The sequence below is a fragment of the Engystomops pustulosus genome, chromosome 4 (genome assembly GCF_040894005.1).
Source record: "Engystomops pustulosus chromosome 4, aEngPut4.maternal, whole genome shotgun sequence".
Classification (NCBI taxonomy): Eukaryota; Metazoa; Chordata; class Amphibia; order Anura; family Leptodactylidae; genus Engystomops; species Engystomops pustulosus.
In genome coordinates this window covers 36,218,088-36,232,367 of record NC_092414.1, presented here as the reverse complement: position 1 = coordinate 36,232,367, position 14,280 = coordinate 36,218,088, and the positions used below count along the sequence as shown (strand labels likewise).

Sequence of the window (14,280 nt, the reverse complement as noted above, 5' to 3'; positions counted from 1 at the left end):
TGCCACCCTGCTGACTCGCGGCCACAGTAGCAACTTGCTGCCTGCTCCGCTGCTTGACGCGCAAGCTGACACTCTCTTTGCCTGACGATGATGAATCCCCTGCTACACCTAGCTCCCAAGTGCGATCAGAAACATCATTGTCAATTTGCGTTTCCCGGTCACTGCTACTCTCCTCACTGGTGTCAGTATGCACAGCCTGCCTACTTCAGGAAGCAGCGGAATTCTGCCCCACCTCTTCACTGCCAAGCAGCTGCTGACTGTCCTCAAACACATCGTCCTCGCTGAATAGTGGTGCTGAGCCCATTCCACCTAGTAGCTCTCTGGCTGCGGGAAAGGAACATGACAGAGGCTGGTTGAGGACAGGTGAGGGCCTCTGACCTGCTCCTGGGCCATGCCAACTAATTGTTGTATTTGAGGAACCCACAGACTCTTGGCTGGGGTTGTCAAATGTTATATTTGAGGAATTGAATGACCTAGTCAACCATTCAACAACCTTTGGGTTGTTGATCAACAGACTGCCGCTAGATGACAACGGCAGTTCTGGCCTCACAGAGTCACCCTTGCTGCGACGTCCCCTTACTGTGCTGCCACCTCTGCCTGCTCCACCTGCCAGCTTTCTGTCTGACATAATGGTTTATAAACTATGTAGATTTGACACGTAAATCTGGCTGTAAACTATAGGCCCAAAAAGGTATGGCAATGTGCGTTATACAGATACCCCCCAACTGACCCCCAGTGAGAGGTCCACATATCACTACAGCAGCTGCATAAAGAAATCGCTACTGCAGATGCATGAAAGTCAAACAGATTTCTTCCTATTCGATTTTATCACTAAATAGAAATGCTATTTGGGGTATACAGATCCCCCTTAAAGAACAACCATGAATTGCAGCAAGAATCATTACTACACAGAACAGTAGCAGCAACTGCACGCTAAAGGCAGCACATAAAGTGTGAAGTGAGAGATGTAAAATGGCTGGGTTTTAAAGGGCTGTGTGACATCACATAAGCCTGATTGGCTTACAGGTCTGCAGATGTCATCGGGGGTGTTCCTTTCTCCTTCTCAGAGATCTCTGTAACATGTTGTTCTGACGCCCATCCACCTGGAAAAAAGAGGGAAAAAAAAAAAAATTCGTTCCAGCATATCAGCGAAAACTGTGGCTTTGTGACGAATCAAATTTTCTCTGAAATTCTAACTAAAGTTAGAATCTTTAGAATCGATTTGCCCATCTCTAGAGGTTACCCAGGGGTCTTACAGCTTGTACTGGGGGTGGGCAAGGTGTCTTGTAGCCCTACTCTTAAGGTGACCGGCATGCACTGGCTGCTCCATCTAGTTCTTTGAAAGTGACAGAGATAGCCTGCTCTCAGAGTGACCAGTGGTACCAATAGCTGACTGTAGGGGTGGCCCGGGAGTCTAGGCCTCAGAGCCTTACAGGCCGATCTGGGGGTGACGCAGAAGTCTTCCATCCGGCCCCGATGGTGTTCCAGGGGTCCGCACAGGCGCAGGTTTTAGCACAACTTTAAGTCAGGTAGGGTATTTCATAAAGATGTATGCCAATGCCGCCAAATGTTAAATAATTAAAGAGGCTGGACCCTTCTGATATATCCGATGCCAGCGTTTTCATCATACAATAGCGCACAATGTGCCAGAGTATGATAAAATCCTCCCATAGTACAATACAGAACCAGATACAAAGTCATTTGGTTACACTTTGTAAGGTTAACGGGAAAACCAAGTAAAGGGGTTCTCCAGTGACATACAAGTTAGCACCTATCCAAAGGACTGGGGGTGACTTCTTGATCGTTAAACATCTCAGTGAGGGGACTCAATATGGAACACGAAAACAGAGCATGTCGTAACCGTGAAGAGGAGAGTAGCCAGTCCCGCATGCACTGGCTGCTCCATCTAGTTCTATGAAGCTGACAGAGATAGCCTGCTCTCAGAGTGACCAGTGGTACCAATAGCTGACTGTAGGGGTGGCCCGGGAGTCTAACTTCCTACTATGGTGGTGGCCCTGGAGTCTGACAGCCAGCTCTGGGAGTAGCCAAGTAGTCTGGCAGCGCACACTAGGGCTGGAACAGCGTTATGAACTGATGCAGGTTTTAGCGCAATTCTACGCCAGCAAAGGCCCTGCATAGAGATGTATGCCAGCGCCACTAGCCTTTGGGTAAATTAAGAGGAACCCTCCTGATGTTTTTGGGAGGAGGAGGTTTGGGGTTTTCATCATACAACAGAGCATGATGCTAGCGTATGATAAATTCCCTCCATAGTACAATGCAAACCATATACGAGGTGATTGAGTAAAGCCCTGTAGATATTTCAAGGAAACTCATTACAATGAATTGGAAATTGATTAAAGTTCACCTATTAAAAAACAAAAAGTACGGCCTCCTCCATAAACCCCTACAGCCGTCCTAACCATCACCAAAATAGATGAATATTCTACCATTTTAGTAGAAATAACCTTTAATCAATTTACCAAAAAGGTGGCCAAAGTAACAGGACCATATAGCTTGCAATTCTGCTAACTGAACTGGTCAAAGACTTTCTACTTTACATTCTAAACACTAATATGATTTCTACACTCAACCTGCGCTATGCTGAACCTGGGGGTGGCCTTGGTGTCTTACAGCCCTGCTCTGGAGGTAGCCCAGGAGTCTTACAGCTCGTAATGGGGGTGGGCAAGGTGTCTTGTAGCCCTACTCTTGAGGTGACCCAGGAGTCTTACAGCTCATACTGGGGTGGACCTGGGTGACTTACAGCTCGAACTGTTGGTGAAACCAGGAGACTTACAGCTGGAAATGGGATATGAAACAGCAGTCTTACAGCTTGTTTAGGGGCTGACACAGGTGTCTTCCAGCCTGCTTTTGGGGTAGCCCAATAGTCTAACAGCTCGCACTGTGGTAGGCCTCAGAGCCTTACAGGCCGATCTGGGGGTGACGCAGAAGTCTTCCATCCGGCCCCGATGGTGTTCCAGGGGTCCGCACAGGCGCAGGTTTTAGCACAACTTTAAGTCAGGTAGGGTATTTCATAAAGATGTACGCCAATGCCGCCAAATGTTAAATAATTAAAGAGGCTAGACCCTTCTGATATATCTGGCATGCTGATATATCCGATGCCAGCGTTTTCATCATACAATAGCGCACAATGTGCCAGAGTATGATAAAATCCTCCCATAGTACAATACAGAACCAGATACAAAGTCATTTGGTTACACTTTGTAAGGTTAACGGGAAAACCAAGTAAAGGGGTTCTCCAGTGACATACAAGTTAGCACCTATCCAAAGGACTGGGGGTGACTTCTTGATCGTTAAACATCTCAGTGAGGGGACTCAATATGGAACACGAAAACAGAGCACGTCGTAACCGTGAAGAGGAGAGTAGCCAGTCCCGCATGCACTGGCTGCTCCATCTAGTTCTATGAAGCTGACAGAGATAGCCTGCTCTCAGAGTGACCAGTGGTACCAATAGCTGACTGTAGGGGTGGCCCGGGAGTCTAACTTCCTACTATGGTGGTGGCCCTGGAGTCTGACAGCCAGCTCTGGGAGTAGCCAAGTAGTCTGACAGCGCACACTAGGGCTGGAACAGCGTTATGAACTGATGCAGGTTTTAGCGCAATTCTACGCCAGCAAAGGCCCTGCATAGAGATGTATGCCAGCGCCACTAGCCTCTGGGTAAATTAAGAGGAACCCTCCTGATGTTTTTGGGAGGAGGAGGTTAGGGGTTTTCATCATACAACAGAGCATGATGCTAGCGTATGATAAATTCCCTCCATAGTACAATGCAAACCATATACGAGGTGATTGAGTAAAGCCCTGTAGATATTTCAAGGAAACTCATTACAATGAATTGGAAATTGATTAAAGTTCACCTATTAAAAAACAAAAAGTACGGCCTCCTCCATAAACCCCTACAGCCGTCCTAACCATCACCAAAATAGATGAATATTCTACCATTTTAGTAGAAATAACCTTTAATCAATTTACCAAAAAGGTGGCCAAAGTAACAGGACCATATAGCTTGCAATTCTGCTAACTGAACTGGTCAAAGACTTTCTACTTTACATTCTAAACACTAATATGATTTCTACACTCAACCTGCGCTATGCTGAACCTGGGGGTGGCCTTGGTGTCTTACAGCCCTGCTCTGGAGGTAGCCCAGGAGTCTTACAGCTCGTAATGGGGGTGGGCAAGGTGTCTTGTAGCCCTACTCTTGAGGTGACCCAGGAGTCTTACAGCTCATACTGGGGTGGACCTGGGTGACTTACAGCTCGAACTGTTGGTGAAACCAGGAGACTTACAGCTGGAAATGGGATATGAAACAGCAGTCTTACAGCTTGCTCAGGGGCTGACACAGGTGTCTTCCAGCCTGCTTTTGGGGTAGCCCAATGGTCTAACAGCTCGCACTGTGGTAGGCCTCAGAGCCTTACAGGCCGATCTGGGGGTGACGCAGAAGTCTTCCATCCGGCCCCGATGGTGTTCCAGGGGTCCGCACAGGCGCAGGTTTTAGCACAACTTTAAGTCAGGTAGGGTATTTCATAAAGATGTACGCCAATGCCGCCAAATGTTAAATATTTAAAGAGGCTGGACCCTTCTGATATATCTGGCATGCTGATATATCCGATGCCAGCGTTTTCATCATACAATAGCGCACAATGTGCCAGAGTATGATAAAATCCTCCCATAGTACAATACAGAACCAGATACAAAGTCATTTGGTTACACTTTGTAAGGTTAACGGGAAAACCAAGTAAAGGGGTTCTCCAGTGACATACAAGTTAGCACCTATCCAAAGGACTGGGGGTGACTTCTTGATCGTTAAACATCTCAGTGAGGGGACTCAATATGGAACACGAAAACGGAGCACGTCGTAACCGTGAAGAGGAGAGTAGCCAGTCCCGCATGCACTGGCTGCTCCATCTAGTTCTATGAAGCTGACAGAGATAGCCTGCTCTCAGAGTGACCAGTGGTACCAATAGCTGACTGTAGGGGTGGCCCGGGAGTCTAACTTCCTACTATGGTGGTGGCCCTGGAGTCTGACAGCCAGCTCTGGGAGTAGCCAAGTAGTCTGACAGCGCACACTAGGGCTGGAACAGCGTTATGAACTGATGCAGGTTTTAGCGCAATTCTACGCCAGCAAAGGCCCTGCATAGAGATGTATGCCAGCGCCACTAGCCTCTGGGTAAATTAAGAGGAACCCTCCTGATGTTTTTGGGAGGAGGAGGTTTGGGGTTTTCATCATACAACAGAGCATGATGCTAGCGTATGATAAATTCCCTCCATAGTACAATGCAAACCATATACGAGGTGATTGAGTAAAGCCCTGTAGATATTTCAAGGAAACTCATTACAATGAATTGGAAATTGATTAAAGTTCACCTATTAAAAAACAAAAAGTACGGCCTCCTCCATAAACCCCTACAGCCGTCCTAACCATCACCAAAATAGATGAATATTCTACCATTTTAGTAGAAATAACCTTTAATCAATTTACCAAAAAGGTGGCCAAAGTAACAGGACCATATAGCTTGCAATTCTGCTAACTGAACTGGTCAAAGACTTTCTACTTTACATTCTAAACACTAATATGATTTCTACACTCAACCTGCGCTATGCTGAACCTGGGGGTGGCCTTGGTGTCTTACAGCCCTGCTCTGGAGGTAGCCCAGGAGTCTTACAGCTCGTACTGGGGGTGGGCAAGGTGTCTTGTAGCCCTACTCTTGAGGTGACCCAGGAGTCTTACAGCTCATACTGGGGTGGACCTGGGTGACTTACAGCTCGAACTGTTGGTGAAACCAGGAGACTTACAGCTGGAAATGGGATATGAAACAGCAGTCTTACAGCTTGCTCAGGGGCTGACACAGGTGTCTTCCAGCCTGCTTTTGGGGTAGCCCAATGGTCCAACAGCTTGCACTGTGGTAGGCCTCAGAGCCTTACAGGCCGATCTGGGAGTGACGCAGAAGTCTTCCATCCGGCCCCGATGGTGTTCCAGGGGTCCGCACAGGAGCAGGTTTTAGCACAACTTTAAGTCAGGTAGGGTATTTCATAAAGATGTACGCCAATGCCGCCAAATGTTAAATAATTAAAGAGGCTGGACCCTTCTGATATATCTGGCATGCTGATATATCCGATGCCAGCGTTTTCATCATACAATAGCGCACAATGTGCCAGAGTATGATAAAATCCTTCCCTAGTACAATACAGAACCAGATACAAAGTCATTTGGTTACACTTTGTAAGGTTAACGGAAAACCAAGTAAAGGGGTTCTCCAGTGACATACAAGTTAGCACCTATCCAAAGGACTGGGGGTGACTTCTTGATCGTTAAACATCTCAGTGAGGGGACTCAATATGGAACACGAAAACGGAGCACGTCGTAACCGTGAAGAGGAGAGTAGCCAGTCCCGCATGCACTGGCTGCTCCATCTAGTTCTATGAAGCTGACAGAGATAGCCTGCTCTCAGAGTGACCAGTGGTACCAATAGCTGACTGTAGGGGTGGCCCGGGAGTCTAACTTCCTACTATGGTGGTGGCCCTGGAGTCTGACAGCCAGCTCTGGGAGTAGCCAAGTAGTCTGACAGCGCACACTAGGGCTGGAACAGCGTTATGAACTGATGCAGGTTTTAGCGCAATTCTACGCCAGCAAAGGCCCTGCATAGAGATGTATGCCAGCGCCACTAGCCTCTGGGTAAATTAAGAGGAACCCTCCTGATGTTTTTGGGAGGAGGAGGTTTGGGGTTTTCATCATACAACAGAGCATGATGCTAGCGTATGATAAATTCCCTCCATAGTACAATGCAAACCATATACGAGGTGATTGAGTAAAGCCCTGTAGATATTTCAAGGAAACTCATTACAATGAATTGGAAATTGATTAAAGTTCACCTATTAAAAAACAAAAAGTACGGCCTCCTCCATAAACCCCTACAGCCGTCCTAACCATCACCAAAATAGATGAATATTCTACCATTTTAGTAGAAATAACCTTTAATCAATTTACCAAAAAGGTGGCCAAAGTAACAGGACCATATAGCTTGCAATTCTGCTAACTGAACTGGTCAAAGACTTTCTACTTTACATTCTAAACACTAATATGATTTCTACACTCAACCTGCGCTATGCTGAACCTGGGGGTGGCCTTGGTGTCTTACAGCCCTGCTCTGGAGGTAGCCCAGGAGTCTTACAGCTCATACTGGGGGTGGGCAAGTTGTCTTGTAGCCCTACTCTTGAGGTGACCCAGGAGTCTTACAGCTCATACTGGGGTGGACCTGGGTGACTTACAGCTCGAACTGTTGGTGAAACCAGGAGACTTACAGCTGGAAATGGGATATGAAACAGCAGTCTTACAGCTTGCTCAGGGGCTGACACAGGTGTCTTCCAGCCTGCTTTTGGGGTAGCCCAATGGTCTAACAGTTTGCACTGTGGTAGGCCTCAGAGCCTTACAGGCCGATCTGGGGGTGACGCAGAAGTCTTCCATCCGGCCCCGATGGTGTTCCAGGGGTCCGCACAGGCGCAGGTTTTAGCACAACTTTAAGTCAGGTAGGGTATTTCATAAAGATGTACGCCAATGCCGCCAAATGTTAAATAAAGAGGCTGGACCCTTCTGATATATCTGGCATGCTGATATATCCGATGCCAGCGTTTTCATCATACAATAGCGCACAATGTGCCAGAGTATGATAAAATCCTCCCATAGTACAATACAGAACCAGATACAAAGTCATTTGGTTACACTTTGTAAGGTTAACGGGAAAACCAAGTAAAGGGGTTCTCCAGTGACATACAAGTTAGCACCTATCCAAAGGACTGGGGGTGACTTCTTGATCGTTAAACATCTCAGTGAGGGGACTCAATATGGAACACGAAAACAGAGCATGTCGTAACCGTGAAGAGGAGAGTAGCCAGTCCCGCATGCACTGGCTGCTCCATCTAGTTCTATGAAGCTGACAGAGATAGCCTGCTCTCAGAGTGACCAGTGGTACCAATAGCTGACTGTAGGGGTGGCCCGGGAGTCTAACTTCCTACTATGGTGGTGGCCCTGGAGTCTGACAGCCAGCTCTGGGAGTAGCCAAGTAGTCTGACAGCGCACACTAGGGCTGGAACAGCGTTATGAACTGATGCAGGTTTTAGCGCAATTCTACGCCAGCAAAGGCCCTGCATAGAGATGTATGCCAGCGCCACTAGCCTCTGGGTAAATTAAGAGGAACCCTCCTGATGTTTTTGGGAGGAGGAGGTTTGGGGTTTTCATCATACAACAGAGCATGATGCTAGCGTATGATAAATTCCCTCCATAGTACAATGCAAACCATATACGAGGTGATTGAGTAAAGCCCTGTAGATATTTCAAGGAAACTCATTACAATGAATTGGAAATTGATTAAAGTTCACCTATTAAAAAACAAAAAGTACGGCCTCCTCCATAAACCCCTACAGCCGTCCTAACCATCACCAAAATAGATGAATATTCTACCATTTTAGTAGAAATAACCTTTAATCAATTTACCAAAAAGGTGGCCAAAGTAACAGGACCATATAGCTTGCAATTCTGCTAACTGAACTGGTCAAAGACTTTCTACTTTACATTCTAAACACTAATATGATTTCTACACTCAACCTGCGCTATGCTGAACCTGGGGGTGGCCTTGGTGTCTTACAGCCCTGCTCTGGAGGTAGCCCAGGAGTCTTACAGCTCGTAATGGGGGTGGGCAAGGTGTCTTGTAGCCCTACTCTTGAGGTGACCCAGGAGTCTTACAGCTCATACTGGGGTGGACCTGGGTGACTTACAGCTCGAACTGTTGGTGAAACCAGGAGACTTACAGCTGGAAATGGGATATGAAACAGCAGTCTTACAGCTTGCTCAGGGGCTGACACAGGTGTCTTCCAGCCTGCTTTTGGGGTAGCCCAATGGTCTAACAGCTCGCACTGTGGTAGGCCTCAGAGCCTTACAGGCCGATCTGGGGGTGACGCAGAAGTCTTCCATCCGGCCCCGATGGTGTTCCGGGGGTCCGCACAGGCGCAGGTTTTAGCACAACTTTAAGTCAGGTAGGGTATTTCATAAAGATGTACGCCAATGCCGCCAAATGTTAAATAATTAAAGAGGCTGGACCCTTCTGATATATCTGGCATGCTGATATATCCGATGCCAGCGTTTTCATCATACAATAGCGCACAATGTGCCAGAGTATGATAAAATCCTTCCCTAGTACAATACAGAACCAGATACAAAGTCATTTGGTTACACTTTGTAAGGTTAACGGAAAACCAAGTAAAGGGGTTCTCCAGTGACATACAAGTTAGCACCTATCCAAAGGACTGGGGGTGACTTCTTGATCGTTAAACATCTCAGTGAGGGGACTCAATATGGAACACGAAAAAGGAGCACGTCGTAACCGTGAAGAGGAGAGTAGCCAGTCCCGCATTCACTGGCTGCTCCATTTAGTTCTATGAAGCTGACAGAGATAGCCTGCTCTCAGAGTGACCAGTGGTACCAATAGCTGACTGTAGGCGTGGCCCGGGAGTCTAACTTCCTACTATGGTGGTGGCCCTGGAGTCTGACAGCCAGCTCTGGGAGTAGCCAAGTAGTCTGACAGCGCACACTAGGGCTGGAACAGCGTTATGAACTGATGCAGGTTTTAGCGCAATTCTACGCCAGCAAAGGCCCTGCATAGAGATGTATGCCAGCGCCACTAGCCTCTGGGTAAATTAAGAGGAACCCTCCTGATGTTTTTGGGAGGAGGAGGTTTGGGGTTTTCATCATACAACAGAGCATGATGCTAGCGTATGATAAATTCCCTCCATAGTACAATGCAAACCATATACGAGGTGATTGAGTAAAGCCCTGTAGATATTTCAAGGAAACTCATTACAATGAATTGGAAATTGATTAAAGTTCACCTATTAAAAAACAAAAAGTACGGCCTCCTCCATAAACCCCTACAGCCGTCCTAACCATCACCAAAATAGATGAATATTCTACCATTTTAGTAGAAATAACCTTTAATTAATTTACCAAAAAGGTGGCCAAAGTAACAGGACCATATAGCTTGCAATTCTGCTAACTGAACTGGTCAAAGACTTTCTACTTTACATTCTAAACACTAATATGATTTCTACACTCAACCTGCGCTATGCTGAACCTGGGGGTGGCCTTGGTGTCTTACAGCCCTGCTCTGGAGGTAGCCCAGGAGTCTTACAGCTCGTACTGGGGGTGGGCAAGGTGTCTTGTAGCCCTACTCTTGAGGTGACCCAGGAGTCTTACAGCTCATACTGGGGTGGACCTGGGTGACTTACAGCTCGAACTGTTGGTGAAACCAGGAGACTTACAGCTGGAAATGGGATATGAAACAGCAGTCTTACAGCTTGCTCAGGGGCTGACACAGGTGTCTTCCAGACTGCTTTAGGGGTAGCCCAATGGTCTAACAGCTCGCACTGTGGTAGGCCTCAGAGCCTTACAGGCCGATCTGGGGGTGACGCAGAAGTCTTCCATCCGGCACCGATGGTGTTCCAGGGGTCCGCACAGGCGCAGGTTTTAGCACAACTTTAAGTCAGGTAGGGTATTTCATAAAGATGTACGCCAATGCCGCCAAATGTTAAATAATTAAAGAGGCTGGACCCTTCTGATATATCTGGCATGCTGATATATCCGATGCCAGCGTTTTCATCATACAATAGCGCACAATGTGCCAGAGTATGATAAAATCCTCCCATAGTACAATACAGAACCAGATACAAAGTCATTTGGTTACACTTTGTAAGGTTAACGGAAAACCAAGTAAAAGGGTTCTCCAGTGACATACAAGTTAGCACCTATCCAAAGGACTGGGGGTGACTTCTTGATCGTTAAAACATCTCAGTGAGGGGACTCAATATGGAACACGAAAACGGAGCACGTCGTAACCGTGAAGAGGAGAGTAGCCAGTCCCGCATGCACTGGCTGCTCCATCTAGTTCTATGAAGCTGACAGAGATATCCTGCTCTCAGAGTGACCAGTGGTACCAATAGCTGACTGTAGGGGTGGCCCGGGAGTCTAACTTCCTACTATGGTGGTGGCCCTGGAGTCTGACAGCAAGCTCTGGGAATAGCCAAATAGTCTGACAGCGCACCCTAGGGCTGGAACAGCGTTATGAACTGATGCAGGTGTTAGCGCAATTCTACGCCAGCAAAGGCCCTGCATAGAGATGTATGCCAGCGCCACTAGCCTCTGGGTAAATTAAGAGGAACCCTCCTGATGTTTTTGGGAGGAGGAGGTTTGGGGTTTTCATCATACAACAGAGCATGATGCTAGCGTATGATAAATTCCCTCCATAGTACAATGCAAACCATATACGAGGTGATTGAGTAAAGCCCTGTAGATATTTCAAGGAAACTCATTACAATGAATTGGAAATTGATTAAAGTTCACCTATTAAAAAACAAAAAGTACGGCCTCCTCCATAAACCCCTTCAGCCGTCCTAACCATCACCAAAATAGATGAATATTCTACCATTTTAGTAGAAATAACCTTCAATCAATTTACCAAAAAGGTGGCCAAAGTAACAGGACCATATAGCTTGCAATTCTGCTAACTGAACTGGTCAAAGACTTTCTACTTTACATTCTAAACACTAATATGATTTCTACACTCAACCTGCGCTATGCTGAACCTGGGGGTGGCCTTGGTGTCTTACAGCCCTGCTCTGGAGGTAGCCCAGGAGTCTTACAGCTCGTACTGGGGGTGGGCAAGGTGTCTTGTAGCCCTACTCTTGAGGTGACCCAGGAGTCTTACAGCTCATACTGGGGTGGACCTGGGTGACTTACAGCTCGATCTGTTGGTAAAACCAGGAGACTTACAGCTGGAAATGGGATATGAAACAGCAGTCTTACAGCTTGCTCAGGGGCTGACACAGGTGTCTTCCAGCATGCTTTTGGGGTAGCCCAATGGTCTAACAGCTTGCACTGTGGTAGGCCTCAGAGCCTTACAGGCCGATCTGGGGGTGACGCAGAAGTCTTCCATCCGGCACCGATGGTGTTCCAGGGGTCCGCACAGGCGCAGGTTTTAGCACAACTTTAAGTCAGGTAGGGTATTTCATAAAGATGTACGCCAATGCCGCCAAATGTTAAATAAAGAGGCTGGACCCTTCTGATACATCTGGCATGCTGATATATCCGATGCCAGCGTTTTCATCATACAATAGCGCACAATGTGCCAGAGTATGATAAAATCCTCCCATAGTACAATACACAACCAGATACAAAGTCATTTGGTTACACTTTGTAAGGTTAACGGAAAACCAAGTAAAGGGGTTCTCCAGTGACATACAAGTTAGCACCTATCCAAAGGACTGGGGGTGACTTCTTGATCGTTAAACATCTCAGTGAGGGGACTCAATATGGAACACGAAAACGGAGCACGTCGTAACCGTGAAGAGGAGAGTAGCCAGTCCCGCATGCACTGGCTGCTCCATCTAGTTCTATGAAGCTGACAGAGATATCCTGCTCTCAGAGTGACCAGTGGTACCAATAGCTGACTGTAGGGGTGGCCCGGGAGTCTAACTTCCTACTATGGTGGTGGCCCTGGAGTCTGACAGCCAGCTCTGGGAGTAGCCAAGTAGTCTGACAGCGCACACTAGGGCTGGAACAGCGTTATGAACGGATGCAGGTTTTAGCGCAATTCTACGCCAGCAAAGGCCCTGCATAGAGATGTATGCCAGCACCACTAGCCTCTGGGTAAATTAAGAGGAACCCTCCTGATGTTTTTGGGAGGAGGAGGTTTGGGGTTTTCATCATACAGCAGAGCATGATGCTAGCGTATGATAAATTCCCTCCATAGTACAATGCAAACCATATACGAGGTGATTGAGTAAAGCCCTGTAGATATTTCAAGGAAACTCATTACAATGAATTGGAAATTGATTAAAGTTCACCTATTAAAAAACAAAAAGTACGGCCTCCTCCATAAACCCCTACAGCCGTCCTAACCATCACCAAAATAGATGAATATTCTACCATTTTAGTAGAAATAACCTTTAATCAATTTACCAAAAAGGTGGCCAAAGTAACAGGACCATATAGCTTGCAATTCTGCTAACTGAACTGGTCAAAGACTTTCTACTTTACATTCTAAACACTAATATGATTTCTACACTCAACCTGCGCTATGCTGGACCTGGGGGTGGCCTTGGTGTCTTACAGCCCTGCTCTGGAGGTAGCCCAGGAGTCTTACAGCTCGTACTGGGGTTGGGCAAGGTGTCTTGTAGCCCTACTCTTGAGGTGACCCAGGAGTCTTACAGCTCATACTGGGGTGGACCTGGGTGACTTACAGCTCGAACTGTTGGTGAAACCAGGAGACTTACAGCTGGAAATGGGATATGAAACAGCAGTCTTACAGCTTGCTCAGGGGCTGACACAGGTGTCTTCCAGCCTGCTTTTGGGGTAGCCCAATGGTCTAACAGCTCGCACTGTGGTAGGCCTCAGAGCCTTACAGGCCGATCTGGGGGTGACGCAGAAGTCTTCCATCCGGCACCGATGGTGTTCCAGGGGTCCGCACAGGCACAGGTTTTAGCACAACTTTAAGTCAGGTAGGGTATTTCATAAAGATGTACGCCAATGCCACCAAATGTTACATAATTAAAGAGGCTGGACCCTTCTGATATATCTGGCATGCTGATATATCCGATGCCAGCGTTTTCATCATACAATAGCGCACAATGTGCCAGAGTATGATAAAATCCTCCCATAGTACAATACAGAACCAGATACAAAGTCATTTGGTTACACTTTGTAAGGTTAACGGAAAACCAAGTAAAGGGGTTCTCCAGTGACATACAAGTTAGCACCTATCCAAAGGACTGGGGGTGACTTCTTGATCATTAAACATCTCAGTGAGGGGACTCAATATGGAACACGAAAACGGAGCACGTCGTAACCGTGAAGAGGAGAGTAGCCAGTCCCGCATGCACTGGCTGCTCCATCTAGTTCTATGAAGCTGACAGAGATAGCCTGCTCTCAGAGTGACCAGTGGTACCAATAGCTGACTGTAGGGGTGGCCCGGGAGTCTAACTTCCTACTATGGTGGTGGCCCTGGAGTCTGACAGCCAGCTCTGGGAGTAGCCAAGTAGTCTGACAGCGCACACTAGGGCTGGAACAGCGTTATGAACTGATGCAGGTTTTAGCGCAATTCTACGCCAGCAAAGGCCCTGCATAGAGATGTATGCCAGCGCCACTAGCCTCTGGGTAAATTAAGAGGAACCCTCCTGATGTTTTTGGGAGGAGGAAGTTTGGGGTTTTCATCATACAACAGA

At 47.2% G+C, this 14,280-nt stretch overlaps 1 long non-coding RNA gene across 1 annotated transcript in view; it reads right to left on the bottom strand.

The window, feature by feature from the left end:
- Positions 1 to 943: 943 nt before the first annotated feature.
- LOC140128930 (uncharacterized) overlaps positions 944 to 14,280 on the bottom strand; it is a 124,407-nt gene continuing 111,070 nt past the window's right edge. Inside the window, exon 3 of the long non-coding RNA XR_011855196.1 lies at positions 944 to 1,103. This is a non-coding gene — a long non-coding RNA (uncharacterized lncRNA). The remainder of the gene's footprint in view (positions 1,104 to 14,280) is intronic.